The sequence below is a fragment of the Bombus affinis genome, chromosome 2 (assembly GCF_024516045.1).
Source record: "Bombus affinis isolate iyBomAffi1 chromosome 2, iyBomAffi1.2, whole genome shotgun sequence".
In the NCBI taxonomy this organism is placed as follows: domain Eukaryota; kingdom Metazoa; phylum Arthropoda; class Insecta; order Hymenoptera; family Apidae; genus Bombus; species Bombus affinis.
This window is the reverse complement of record NC_066345.1, coordinates 884602-898845: the sequence shown is the minus strand read 5'-3', so window position 1 is coordinate 898845 and position 14244 is coordinate 884602. Positions and strand designations below refer to the sequence as shown.

At 36.2% G+C, this 14244-nt stretch overlaps 1 protein-coding gene and 3 long non-coding RNA genes across 10 annotated transcripts in view; 2 read left to right on the top strand and 2 right to left on the bottom strand.

Annotated features, from left to right (window-relative positions):
* LOC126923852 (CCR4-NOT transcription complex subunit 6-like) overlaps positions 1–14244 on the bottom strand; it is a 407221-nt gene that overhangs the window by 90863 nt on the left and 302114 nt on the right. The gene's annotated exons all lie outside the window — the stretch shown is intronic.
* LOC126924062 (uncharacterized) overlaps positions 1–14244 on the top strand; it is a 128883-nt gene that overhangs the window by 58356 nt on the left and 56283 nt on the right. The window lies entirely within an intron of this gene.
* Positions 1–14244, top strand: part of LOC126924048 (uncharacterized) — a 54964-nt gene that overhangs the window by 25822 nt on the left and 14898 nt on the right. The gene's annotated exons all lie outside the window — the stretch shown is intronic.
* On the bottom strand, positions 1088–8406 carry LOC126924043 (uncharacterized). Its single transcript, XR_007713388.1, has 2 exons — positions 3637–8406; positions 1088–3519 (listed from the first exon to the last, which is right to left on the bottom strand). It is a non-coding gene; the product is annotated as an uncharacterized LOC126924043 (long non-coding RNA).

The following is a 14244-nucleotide window of genomic DNA, read 5'->3' as shown; positions in this document are numbered from 1 at the left end:
GATCGCGTCGTTCGTATTGTTAATGATATAATTAATTTGTAAATTTGTGCGTCGGTGCACGACGAGATCCGAATCTTTTCTAAGTGTTAGCGACCACCGCTAACACGGTTTGTGTCATGTCATGGCTGTGGTTCAGTTTAGAGTTTCTCTCAGAAAGAAAATCCCTTAGAAAGGATAATCGTATCTGATCTATGATGATTAGTTTGTTATTACAAATTACCGATATCTAGTATTTTATTTATTTATTTATTTTTTGACAAATGTTGTCTTGCCGTGGAAAAATTCCATCGTACTGTCAGATCTATTTTAGTTTGAGATCCTATTATTTTGACATTATGTTTTTTATTACTTTTGATTATAATTTTGCTCTATAACATTTTCTTCCATTTCTTGTCCTGGTTACGTAGGACATCCCTCCTCCCATAATGAAGTTCAACGCAAACAGTATGAGCAAAGAATATATTTCTTCAAAAATATATATAATATGATATGCTTAAATTGGTTTTGGTGAATATAAAAAAAGAGAAAAAAGGGATTTATTAGAAACAAAATAAAAATTATAGAAGAATGTGCATTGCCTTTAATCATAAAAATTTGCTAGTGAAGTTTTCCTCTATTTCCTTCTCCTCTATTTAACTATTTATAAGAAGAAGATTCACGTGTAATAATTAAGAATATTATTTATAATTTTATTCTAATTTTACGCCAATTTTGAACTTTATTCTGAATTTGTGATCATTGCTTTAAATGTAAATGCATACAGCAATGTAATCAGTATTTCATAAACTACTAATGCAATGTTTATAATTAGAAAAAGGAAAAAAGCTTATTAAGCGATTGATAGAAAAATCGAGGGCAGATAACCACATATTTTTTATGCATTTAGTTATTGATTAAAAATATGATCGATAAGAGGTCAATTGCTCTATCCCCTCGCAAACTTTTTTCATTAAAACTTTTTGTTTCCTCTGTATGCTTAGAAAGCAGACTGGTTTATTCTACTTATATTATATTCTTTTGGATTTCACGAATTTTTACGTGGAACGAACAAAATGATCAATTAATTAATTAATTAATTAATCACAACTACATTGTAATTTCAATATTTACTTTTTCTTCATAATATATAATAATAGCTTATACGTTAAAAATGAATTGTTTAGTGTTAGATTAATTATTTCTGTCTTGTGCATTTACAAATGTCTTTTCAGATTTCTTTTAGTACGTAGTACATAATATGATCTTACATATAGTACATACGAATGAAGATTGATGCTAACATTAGCTGCTGGAGGGTTTACCATTACGTTTACATATGCAGAAAGCAGTTCGTGACCAATGTACAGTAGTGTATACACTTGCAGCTAGCGCAGCACACATAAAGAAAGAGCATGTTGGCATCTGGTAATAAGTCACGATGGCGAACCATAGTCAATTAGTCGTAGCACATGCGGTATTCCCTTTAGGGTCTTGCAATGTTTTCGTTTTTGTGCTGTACTAAAGTGCACCGCCACGCCGTGAACCCAACTGCGTATGCTTATTAAGTTCTCTTGATATGCATAGGTTACTGAAATACGAGAATCAAAGATTCAATTCACGTACTAAGAGATTCAAAGTTCCTTCTGCAACGTAGCTTCTGCACTTTTCTTTTTCGTATTATTATTCGTATTATTTTACGAGATTTTATTATCGTTATATAAGTAACATTTCCTTTATATTATTCCGGTCGTCCGGAAAGTTTCTTTCGTTTCATAAGATGATAATAGATGAACGACAATTTCTGTTTTATATTATTTTATTAAATTAGGTATGACCCATTTCGTTATATTTCTATTACTATGCACGTGCATAATTCAATAAACTAATATAAAACAAGGAACATTGTGCGTCTATTATTTCCTTATAAAACGAAAAAGACTTTCCGGACAACCTAATATATACTATTGTTGTTATACATCGATTTTAATAATATAGCATTTAAATATAGTACTGAAACATTTTTACAAAAAAATAAAAAAGAAACGATAACGGAATAGAACGAAGTGATAGTAGCATAGTGATCGATTGTTCCACTTTATTTTCTTTGTATTTACCTATCTTTTATCCCTTATGCTCTAAGATAAATCGAATATCGCGACAGATATTTTTACAACTGAAATGTCAAAAGGTGAAGAACCAAGGACGATCGTATCTTATTCTTTAAATTAATAATATATTCTCGCGTGCTTGGTAAGTATTTCAATGTATATGTGCTCAAGACACGAACAAATGTTCTTATATAATTGTACTATGCTATATACATAACACTGTGTAATTTGTAAATTTTTGTATTCAATTATTTGTATTAATATATAAATACGATGCATGTTTTGCATGCTTCTTTTTTTTATATGTTACAATTCAATGTGCAAATATAATAATACATATGCAACATTGAAAAGATAATTGTTGCAAAGTGTTATTAATATCTCGAAAGCGTTCAGATGAAATATATTTATATATATCGTTGAAATCAGATCAGATAATTAAGGATACTACCATTTAAATAATATTCCATAGAATATTATTTACACGTTTTTTCCGTAACACGATGCACACACCGTTTAGAATGATTAACAAGTGTAATATTTATTGCAGATAATTTAGTCATATTTTACATAGAGCTTTCGTAATGGAAATGGTCATGCTGTTCCGTTTGCATTCCCAAAGGTATTACCCACGTTTAGAAACTATCAGAATTGGAGAATTAATGCCTCTACTTTCGTAATTTGCCTTCGAGATTAACGGATTGTGAGAGATAGTAAGTTTGGTTAGTAACCAATCAATTATAAGCAATATATATTACACAAAAGCTGACCATAAAGTGGCATTACAGCTGGCATGTTTATTTTAGACCATAAATTATTTCAGTCTTTGAAAAATATCCTTGGTGATGGAAAAAAAACTATAAGTATAATAAATATCATAATTATTTTCAATATTTGGTATTTAATTACTTAACGCAAGGAGTACGAAATCATTAAAAATGACTGGTACTAAACTTCTTGTTTCCGCAATTAGAGAAAACGTGCGACTGTTTTTGATAACAGCAATGCTTACTTTTAGCGAGACAGAAACTTCAATATATTTATTCATTTGTCTTTTCTTTATATCTATTCGTTGTTTATGTTGCTTACGTTAACGCAACATTTCGTTTGCAATTTCTTTTCAGACAATTCACGTTGCTGATTTTTATTAAATTGATATTATGATTATGAAAAGGAAGCGCAAGGACTTACTTAGTATTCTTTTCACCGGCATTCTTCCTTCGACATAAATTCTACTATTTTATGAAGTTTGAAGAAATCGAAATACTTCATAGCGATGACGTATCTTATAGCAACGAACTATTCGTTTCTTCAAATTATAGAACTTCTTCCTTTGCCTTTAATTTTTGACTGACGTTACTTACATTTGATACAATTCCATTTACGTAACTTTTATACGTTATTTCACCGCTTGGTCCTCAATGCGTTGATTCTACCGTGTAGAATAAATCAGAATATGCGAGAATTAGGAGCAATTCAGCACATTAAAATAAGGAATGCATTGTTTTCGACTAACAGGTCTTTTGCATTATAATAATTGTTTGCCTACCTTCAGAGAAATTGTTCCAAGTGACCAGGTTCAGCAGGTTCTACAGAACCGTGAATCTATCGCGTCGTAGATCGTTCAACTTGTTTGCACAGCTTCTACTAATTGTCCGGAAACTTTGGTCGTCACGTTGCGACACTTTTACGTTTTATGAAGAACAGATTTTAAATGCCGCTGTAAATAACAATCGAATGGATTCTGGTCCGGAGAGCTGGCGAGGAAATAAGGGCAGCGCGATCTATTCATTTGCCAGGAAATCGTTGATCTAAGCAGCGTCTAGCGTCACAAAATAAGCTGTAACTCGAAGAAGAGGCCATATCGAGCATGTGTTTATACGATCCTTCTTCTTACTTTAGCGTGCTGAATCAGCTCCTGGCGTAGTCTTCGCGTGCTCTGACTCAGCCTTTATGTCAAAGATTGCAAGTTCTATACTCCATGCAACGAGTCGAGTCGCTAGAGGTTAAACAAACGCACGTGATTGGGAGCGTATTCACAATCTTCAGATACTTTGTCATAAAGTGAAAGCAAGCTCTAACAATAGCCAATGTAAATTCGCTTTTGAACCGAACCTCGAATTCTTCGCATCTATCACGTGCCTAGCAGGCGAATCCTTTGTTTACCTCTACCAACTCGACTAGTTGCACGAACTATAGCGTTAAATATCATAGGGAAAGCTCGTTCCGTTTTTACGGCCCCGCTGAAGCATGCGTTTTCTCCTTCACGCGCGTTGTTTTCAATCTGCGCTGCGTTCCTTCCGATGACTTTTCGCCACCTTTGCGGTAACTTGGTTGTTCCATCGGTGTAGAATCGCACAGTCTTCTGAGAAAAGAAACGTTCCAATTCGCTTTTGCGGTCTTCCAAATGATAGCCTGAGCGTGCAACATCCACGGAATATGGCAGAACGTCTCATGTAAATTGCACCAATTTTCGTCGTATGACTATCGACGCACGTGCGTGTCTGTCTCATGCGTCAGGCCAATGAGAAACATTCTACGCTCTACGGTTGATTGTTAACTAATCAACAATACCAGACTAAATCAATTAAATCGAGGTTAATGGCCATTGTTTAAACTTCGACCAAGTTTATCCCAGTAGAAGCTTCTTTGAACGAAGACTATCGAGTTTCTACGAGGGGCTTTTGCAGCCCAAGATTCAAAAGGCTTCTACGCGACTCTCTAATATCGTCACTTGACACTGTAATTTACGACCTTGGTATATTGATTCCTCGCTACACCGAGTACATGCATCGACACGTGGCATAATTATTACGGTATGTTCGTGCCAGTTTCATTAGTAGAAGATTTACAGCTGCCAAAAGTGTCCAGCCAACCTGTAATTGTCGTGTATCTCTTTACGATCGATTTTCAATTTTGAAACAGATATTAACGAAATGCTTCTCGCGAGTACTTTAATAACGTTTAAAGTTAATATCTTGTATACTAAGGTTCACATTTGTACGTATATTTCTGCACGCTTATGTTATTTGCACTTGAAGATATTCAGTACCATCGATACGTGTTTCGTAATTTATTGACTGTAAATATCTCCGGAGATAAATGTCTGAATGATTTATGTCCTATGAGTGATCTGGTCAAATGGATTGAACCATACGTAGCGAACCATCGATCTTCCAAGACCATGTTTAAGTGTGTTTTTATTATTATGGTATTATGTGCCATATAACTACCATGGACATATAAGATTCTCTTTTTCATTGGTTCGAATATCGCGTATCGATTTTGGTATTTGATTTGCATATCGGTGCGACGTCACTGTATCATTTTAATAATACACTGACATGCGACGAGGTTAAATAGCCATTTATAATTCCACATCAGGCACTATACTTATTTACTTGATGTTTATCCTTGAACATAAGTTACGTATACACGTCGTTAAAGATGTTGATCACATCGATCGAAGACTTCGTTATTTGTAAATTCTGATTTGTTATTCCATAATTTTATTTACGTAATAATACTCCTCGGTAATTAGTAATTAGTTACGCGATAAAATCTAAACATTATGGACATTAGTCTAGCGAATGATATGCGTGTTGCTGAGGTAAGTACATCGATGCAAGTAAGTACGTGAATTAATCTCTAATGCGCTATTATTACTGCCATGTTGTATACAATATCAAGATTAAATAAAATATCCAACACCGTGAAACTATTAATCACATCTAACTAGAGTAAGGAGCTTAGCCATCTGTTGCGTGGAATCTGACATAAGCAGCGTTATTTATATCGTGGTTTTTATTATACGGATTTCTACGTTCTCGTGCCAACATAGTTAGCAGAGGTTTTTTGAAAATTAGATCCCGCGCTCGTTTCATTTTCTACGTCCAAGATCTGTAAACTTTCAACGCTTAACCCAGGTGTCTCAACAGCACCAGCTTCGATCCAATTCAGCTTACTACTCTTTTCTTTAATTCAACTAATATCTGTCATTGCTTTCGTCGATATTTGCAAACCGTACGTGATTGCCACGATCGATCGATACTGTTCTCGGTGGTGTCAATGGTCGTTATGTGTTAGTAACAATATTTTTTGAAAATTTGTCGAAAAGAGCAAGTACACTGCCGCTCCTGAACATGTACAACATTTTGGAAAATTTGTATTACTGAAATATACGAATCAATGAAAAATTAATGGTCAAAATTATTTCTTTCTCGTATGATCAACAAATGCATGTTGTATGAAACATAAATGGTTTATCTAAAATCTTGTCAATGGTATTGGTAATATTATCAATGCTAAAATTGATCGCGATTTAAAATTTACCTGTCTTTGGAGGAACCTTCTGTATCTTGACAACCGAACGAATCGAAGACAGTGAATACTTAAATAATAACACTGGCAGATGTAAATTCCTTTATTGTATGCTAACTTGTGAGGCTAATAACAATCCTACTACGTCATAACATCGTGCGAGAACTCAAATGAAACATAAAATCATTCTGTGTCTTCCCATTTGCAAATCCGTAAATGGCAATAACAAACAAGTTTGTCAAGTGATAAATAAACGTGTGTCCGCGTACTTTGAAGCAGCGTTGTACACCCAGAGCAGGTAAAACGCGACGATAAAGGAAGAGCAACCAGAGGTCCGATCGTGTCGATAGCTAGGAGTAGCCGATCGACACGTTGGCGCGTTAACGGGACGTCGGATTCATGGCAGTGGATGTTAAGGGTCGGCGTGGACCGAAAACGCTGTTGTCTCGTAATCTATTTTCTCCCGGGGGCAGAAGCGTTTAAAGCGGAATCGCGGTGGCCGGACGACAGCAACCGGTTCCGGGCACGCGGAGCCTGGCATCCGGTCGTTCAGCTCGGTCAGGTGTGTCCGACGAACGCACTAAATCTGCGAGAGTTACGCGGCCGGCACACAAATAAACGCTGCCGCGGAGATTCATGGAGCAATTCACGGTGACTTGATATTGTTAGGGGCAAGGAATTATCCCGGCCCGTGAATACGGAATCGGCATGCCGTTCATCTGGCGAATCCGCGGTCGGCCAACAACGACTGTGAGGGCCGCGCGTACGAGAAGGACGCGGCCACGACAACGCTGGTGTTGGTGAACCTTGTAATGGTATTCGAGATGGTTGTAAAGCTGTCCGCTAGTGGTGGAGCCGCTGTCCACGGACAACGTTCCGAGGACCATCGATATCTCTTGTCCGGAGTAACGTCGAGTGCCAGCTCGATGGCCGATCGATGAATTACATCGAGGCTCCTCTCCCTATCTCCTGTTCTCTCTCTCTCTCTCTCTTTCTCTGTTAACTACCAGCACCGCTTAACCGAATCGCTCTTCTCCCGCCGACCGATACGATCGATTCGATTTGCGAGGCGAGAAACTCTAGTTGCCGCCCCTCCGCCTCCGTCTTACCACACCCCAGGGGCTGATCACCGATAAACCTCATCCCCTTCGTGCCTGAAGGCACTCAACAGAATCTTGGAAATCCGTTGCCTGGGGCGTAATGCTGGAGGACCGGTAAAGATTGGCTGCAAGGGTGTGATGAAAACGAGGGTGCGATTCTGCCCCGAGTTGAATGTGCGACAAACGAGGTACGGCGGAATCCTTGCTGATGTCTCAGAGATTCAATTCTCCTAGGACGCTCGGTTTCAGACATTTTCCTTTCCTATTTATGGTTATGTCATAGTTTTTCCTCTTTACGATCTTAGCTTCTTCCACACTTCTGCGTACTCGATATCGAATATCATCGAAATGCTTTCATCGAAATGTTTTGATGGGCAAATGGATGTTTGCAAATATAAATAGGAGTAAACGATAATATCCTTTCGTTGATAAAAAGGTATATGAAACTTCGAAGTTGCTTCTTCCTTGCAATAAAATTTCTACAATTTTTAACGCTATAATATACACGACGAATCGATAAGAACAATCGTTTGAAATCGTTTTACTGTCTCTATTGAAAAATATTTCCAACGCAATTTTTATTTAATTTTTATTTAAACGGAAGGCAGTCGTCGCTAGATCTTAAAGAAAATTTTCAAAAAATGAAACGATTAAAAACAGTAAAATCTCAACTATCACGAACTTTCCTGATAACAAATAATGAACGATTAAAGTTTCCTTTATCTACAATGGTTGAATCAAAAGAAATTTCAATCATTTTATTACATGTCATCGATATCGGCTAACAAGATCAAGATAAAATTCCTGTAATCGATAACGATTATTCGTATTCCTCTACCGATAATTGTTATCAGTAACCAAATCAGATTTTAATCGTTTATAGCGGTTATTCCTAACCAAATTCAATTTGATGGCGGTCCCTGGCAAAAATCCCGTAATCCGGATGCTCTTTAATCTCGCCGGACCAAAACTACAGTGTCTTAAAATGAAAAGAATTGCGATGATATACGAGAGGACATTTTGACCTGTTGTAGGCACCAGGTGAGGTCTTAATTAAAGTGTCAGTTGAATGTACGTTAAAGGAGAGGCAGACCAAAAAGTTACGCCGCGAAAAAGATTGGTACAGCAGGAAAATGCGGTTAGAAAGGAGAAAATGAAAAGAGAAGGAGATGTATCTTCGTCTGTCAGCTTTCTTTCTCTTGGTTATCAGGTGATATTCAAATGCAATATCGACCAGTAATTGAAATGGCAGAACGAGTGGTTACCAAAAGAAAACACTGCGATAGAGACGTGTCCCCCGTAAATCGTCAAATGGTAACGGTATATCGGTATACATATACGGCATGTCGCGTCCGATGCAAACGTGCAATGCAATCGCCGACCATAAAACTGAAAAACCGTACATTTATTTTCCGGCAGCGATAGCACTGCTGAACCAATCCTGACGTTACCTTGAAATAGGAGTTTTCCTGCATCCACAGGAAAGTCTTGCGTAGTTTCGTTCCATCCGAACTTCCGCCAATGACATCCACGTTCATGCGACGTCCACCTTATACAGGGTGGACGATATATAACTGACTAACTTCAAATTCTCGCCATTCTGGAACAGTGCATCGTCTATTGTTGCTATTGCTTTAGCAAATGTTTTATGCACGCACGGCAAAGTAATCATTGAACGGTTTACGTTACACGAGTTACGCGAAGATTTCCACGAGAGTATTAACCGGAGACTATTACTGTTACGCGGCAAATTTTAATAGTCACGGTATAAGAATTAATATGTTTGTTTAAATGATTTTGCTTACGAAAAATCGCTATATAATTTTGTTTAAATAATAATTGATGAAAATTTTGTTTGGTCATTGATAACCATTATTGACGAGGGGAATTGTATTTGTATGGATAATCATTATCGATTAAGGGGAATTTTACTTGCAAATTCTTTGCATTAATTCTTGACGTGTAAACCGTTTCTTTCGACGTACAATAAAAATTCAGCGGAATAATATTCGGTGATCATATCGATGTTGACGATAACTCGGCTCGTCCAGTTGATATTATCAATTTGAACGAAAATTAATCCTTAACCATTTTATTTCAAGGAAAAATGATAAATAATTTTATGTATTTTTGTTTTCACTTCTAACAACTCTCTTCTTTCCTTCTCTCTTACTTTCGCTCATGGAATATGTTGGCATTGTTTTGATGAAAAAATCATGTGGTTTTTTATGCAAAAAAAAATTCAAACCTTTATTCATGAAAAATTCTCAATTAATTCCAATAACCTTGCCACAGTTCAATTGGGTTCTATTACTATCTCAGGTAACGCAGCCGTAGGGTAGTTGGACGAATTTACAATTCGTTAACCATCGAAATTCAACACCGCAGTAATAAAACGTTCAACTGAAATCCATTACCGCGAGAGAAAGCTGTATCGCTGGCAATATAGATGATTTATGGTTTCCACTAATAATGCACATTCAGCGTGCGTTACTGATTCATAAGTATGTACTTGATGAGAGTTAATTTTCTAATATTTGAAATTTGTCGGATATTTGATGAATACAACGGTGTTTCATCCTTTTCTACTTTTCTCTCAAATATTAAGTTGTCCAAAAAGTTTCTTTCCCTTTATAAGGAAATAATGTTTCTTTGTTTTATATTAGTTCATTGAATTATGCACGAACATAATAATAGAAATAGAACGAAACGGATCATACCTAATTCAATGAAATAATATAAAACAGAAATTCTTGTTCATCTATTATCTTATGAAACGAAAGAAACTTTTCGGACAACCTGATAGATCGAGAAATCTCTATGCGAAGTGCGTTGGAAAAATGCGCAAATACACGTGCACCGTATGCATATACTTCACGTGGAATTTTAAACGTTACGTACGTAGTTGAATTAGTATGGAGTTAATACAAATTGAACGGTACTGTGTGTATGCTATATTCACATTGTAACATTCATTTCATTTTTACGTGAAAAATATTTTGTTGCATCTTAATTGCTCTTTCGTTCGCTATAATTTATGAAAGCAATTTAGTGAATATTAGAAACTGTAATTTCCAACAGCACAGAGGTCTATGGATTGTATATTTTAAATATACAGAGTGGTACAAGCGGAAAGGGGGTGATTCTACGCGAAAAAAGAAGTCGAAAATATAGAATAAAAATTTTTCGTTTGAGGCTTTGTTTTCGAGAAAATCGACTTAGAAAGTGTTCATAGAAATTTAATTAGAAGAGCAGAAGTATGTGTTCGGCGGAATGGGCAACATTTTCAGCAATTTTTTAAATAATAATCTTTATGATTACTTCATATTATTTCATTATGTATTCCTAATTTTCCGTTACGGCAAAAACAAGCTTAAACTGCGATAATATCTATCGAGACAACGATCTACAGTGAGATTCGTTATAACGAGACGTGATAAAGTGCACGCGTACCGAGCGAAAATTCAAAGTCGATTTTCTCGAAAACAAAGGCTTAAACGAAAAATTTTTGTTCTATATTTTCGACTTCTTTTTTCGCATAGAATCACCTCCTTTCCGCATGTACCACCAGTTACCAACCACCCTGTATATGGATGAAAAAACAGGCTGGGAATTCAGATTATAAATTACGCTAGATACGTAAATTAAATTATTCCTTAAGTAAGATTGATGTTGGCTGAGCGACAAACGTTATTAGAATTATCTCTTAATTCGTTATAGCGTAATTATCGCACGTTTATTACGATATTCAATGATTCAGGTTTCATTCATAAAGAAATATTATACCTGCATAACCAAACAGTTAAATATAATTATGGTTTGTACGGATAAATGGCAGATGATTATCAAGAAAATATCTCGCATATCTATAAAGGAAACTTGCAATGTAAAACAGGTTTTAAGCGGACAAAATAATTTCGTTTTCTGTAGCGGGACTCGTCTTGGTTCCACTCAGTTTTATTAAACCAATTATACAAGTACATTGCACACGAGCAACGATTTAAAAGCCGCAAGGTGTTTGCAGATTACATCGTCGTACGAATTAACGACGAACCGTATTTTTATATTCTCGAATCGTAAAACACAGGTGGTTAACTTTTAGTCCAGAACTTGAGAAGACGTTCTTGCTCCTTTCTTCTACTCTTTTCGTATTTTTTATCACATAATTCCACGAAATCATAGTCCCTTGCGAATGTCCCCCTAATCTCATGTATTTCCACGAACGTCCAAGCAAGTAAGTACTTAGGTTACTTTCGTCACAGCTCAAAAGCATCACAACATACAAACTTACGAATAAAAATTGTACATTGATAAGTAACGAGTACAAATTCTATTGTTATTTTATCATTGGTAAAAATGGTAAGAATTGATTGAAATAACGTGAGTTATAGATACACGAAATGAAATATTGGCATTTATAGTAATGAAACACGTTAATGTCACAATTTTTCAAGAAAATTTATAGCAAAACATTTTCAACAATTTATTTGTTTTGGACAGTCTTTAAAATACAAATCTGATAAAAAGATGTCTCTGAGAGATTTTTGCAAACGGCTTTTCTCTTACATCCTGATTAATTGGAATAATAATATATAAAATCAGTAGATACATCAACGAATCACGTTTCAAATTTTAATATACTATTGCTTAATAATTAACATTCCTTAACATTCTTCCACTTAGAAAGATGCATTGTTGTAAGAGACGTGTCTGTAAAAGAAAGACACTTTTCGGAAGTGCCTTGTTAGAAGTTAAAACAAAAATACATAAAATTATTTATCATTTTTCTTTGAAATAAAATGGTTAAGGATTACTTTTCGTTTAAATTGATAATCTCAACTGGACGAGCCGAGTTATCAACATCGACATGATCACCGAATATTATTCCACTGAATTTTTATTGTATGTTGAAAGAAACGGTTTACACGTCAAGAATTAATGCAAAGAATTTGCAAGTATTCGCTGAAATTCGCGGTGTGCCTAAACGAAATAAAATTCCCCGTAATCGATAATGATTATCCATACAAACATGAAACCTAATCTGTCGAACGTTGTGATCTTCATTTTGATAGAACAAAATCGATCATACGCAACTCGATAAAATAATATAAAACGGAAAATATTGTGCATCCATTATTTCCTTATAAAACTTATAAGCAGCAGTATAATATCGGCTTACAAACGGCCAATGTTTAAGCAAATTTGAAAGATGATTAGAAAATGATCAAAACCTTTACGAACAATTTCGTTTGAAACGTTAGATTATAATGAAACCATACTATATTGTATATAGTTAACACTATACTAATAATCCAACCGGAATTAGCTTCTCTTGGTTCTATTAAACGTCTGTCTCAATTATGCCAAGTAAAAAGCTAAACAAATAGTAGCCGAAGATTGTTCCGGATTAACAAAGTTACAGCAAGTTTAAAACCAAGCATTTAAAACCAATTCGTCTAAGGAGTTCTAAGTAAATCCGCAGTGTTATCTACGGTGTGTAGCGACAAGTTGAATTTTCTTGCGATCATGATTTATTTTCCTTTCGAGGAAATCTATTTGCCTGATCTAGCGGATTATGTCTTTTTAATCCGAACATGTGGTTTCCGGAGCACGTTAGCTCTGCGGTCAGTGAGTTTTCTGTCACCAACACTGTTCTGTGAGTTGTTTAGCAGGATGTTTGCTGTATTCAGTTATCTGCTGACTGATCGGGATCATTGAAAGACTACCGTATATATCCTCGTTGTTCATGTACCATGGCACGTTATATATGATTCGTAAGGTCTTCGATTGCAATCTTTGTAGAGTTTCAATATTCGAACTGTTTGCCTGAACACCATATCTGTATCCTAAGCGTCCACACTGGCTCGAGAGTAATCTTATACGTTTGCACTTTACGAAAAGATGGCAAAGCAAAGGAATGCAGGTCCGATCCGTTACTTGTCCTTTCTAATAGATCCGATGCAATCGTGCAGATAAACAGGCATTTTGTCCGAAAGTGTAACGTTAAAAATAAGGTCACATAGCAACGCACGACAGCGAGCGAGGAAGCGAATCTATCTCCTATCCCTGTGCTGCCTCGCTCGCTATCTTCTCGTTCCAACAGAGTACTGCAATCATTTGGGCTAAATAAGCGGCGCGCTGACCCAAGTCCCAATTTCAAGCGAAGAAAACTAGGGCTGTTTATTCGATTAGGTTCTGCTGTTCGAGCTTCGTGCTAAATACACCAACGGCTCGAATAAGCGGAATCCACTGTACTTGTGAGCGAGAGTGTACAAGCAAGATTGGCTTCTGTAGTGCAAATTGTTATCCGGGAAGTCGAACCAGTGGATAAATGTCGCGTAACGAAGATGGGCAAAAAAGGAAAGGGAAGAATCGTACTTGCTAGGAATCGGGTTGCCGTCAGATTGATTTGCCTTTGCGAGCGTGAATGAAGATTACATTACGATAAGAGTGGACGACTTTCTGTTTGGATGATCGCCCCTCTTTCATCCTGTGGAACGCCCGAGCCAACGCACGCCCTGACAAATGGCAGATGATGCAAATTCAAAACGTTTAAACACGATTCGTGCCTCGGTGGTCGTTCAGCTTTTAACCAAGATTCGTTGTTGTTGGATTGCACGCATACCTCCGATCAGATTACCGAATAATTCGAATAACTCCGGCTACTAGCATTTTGTTTCTGACTTCGAACGATAGCTTTGCTATATCCCAGAGGATATAACGTAGGAAGGAAAATA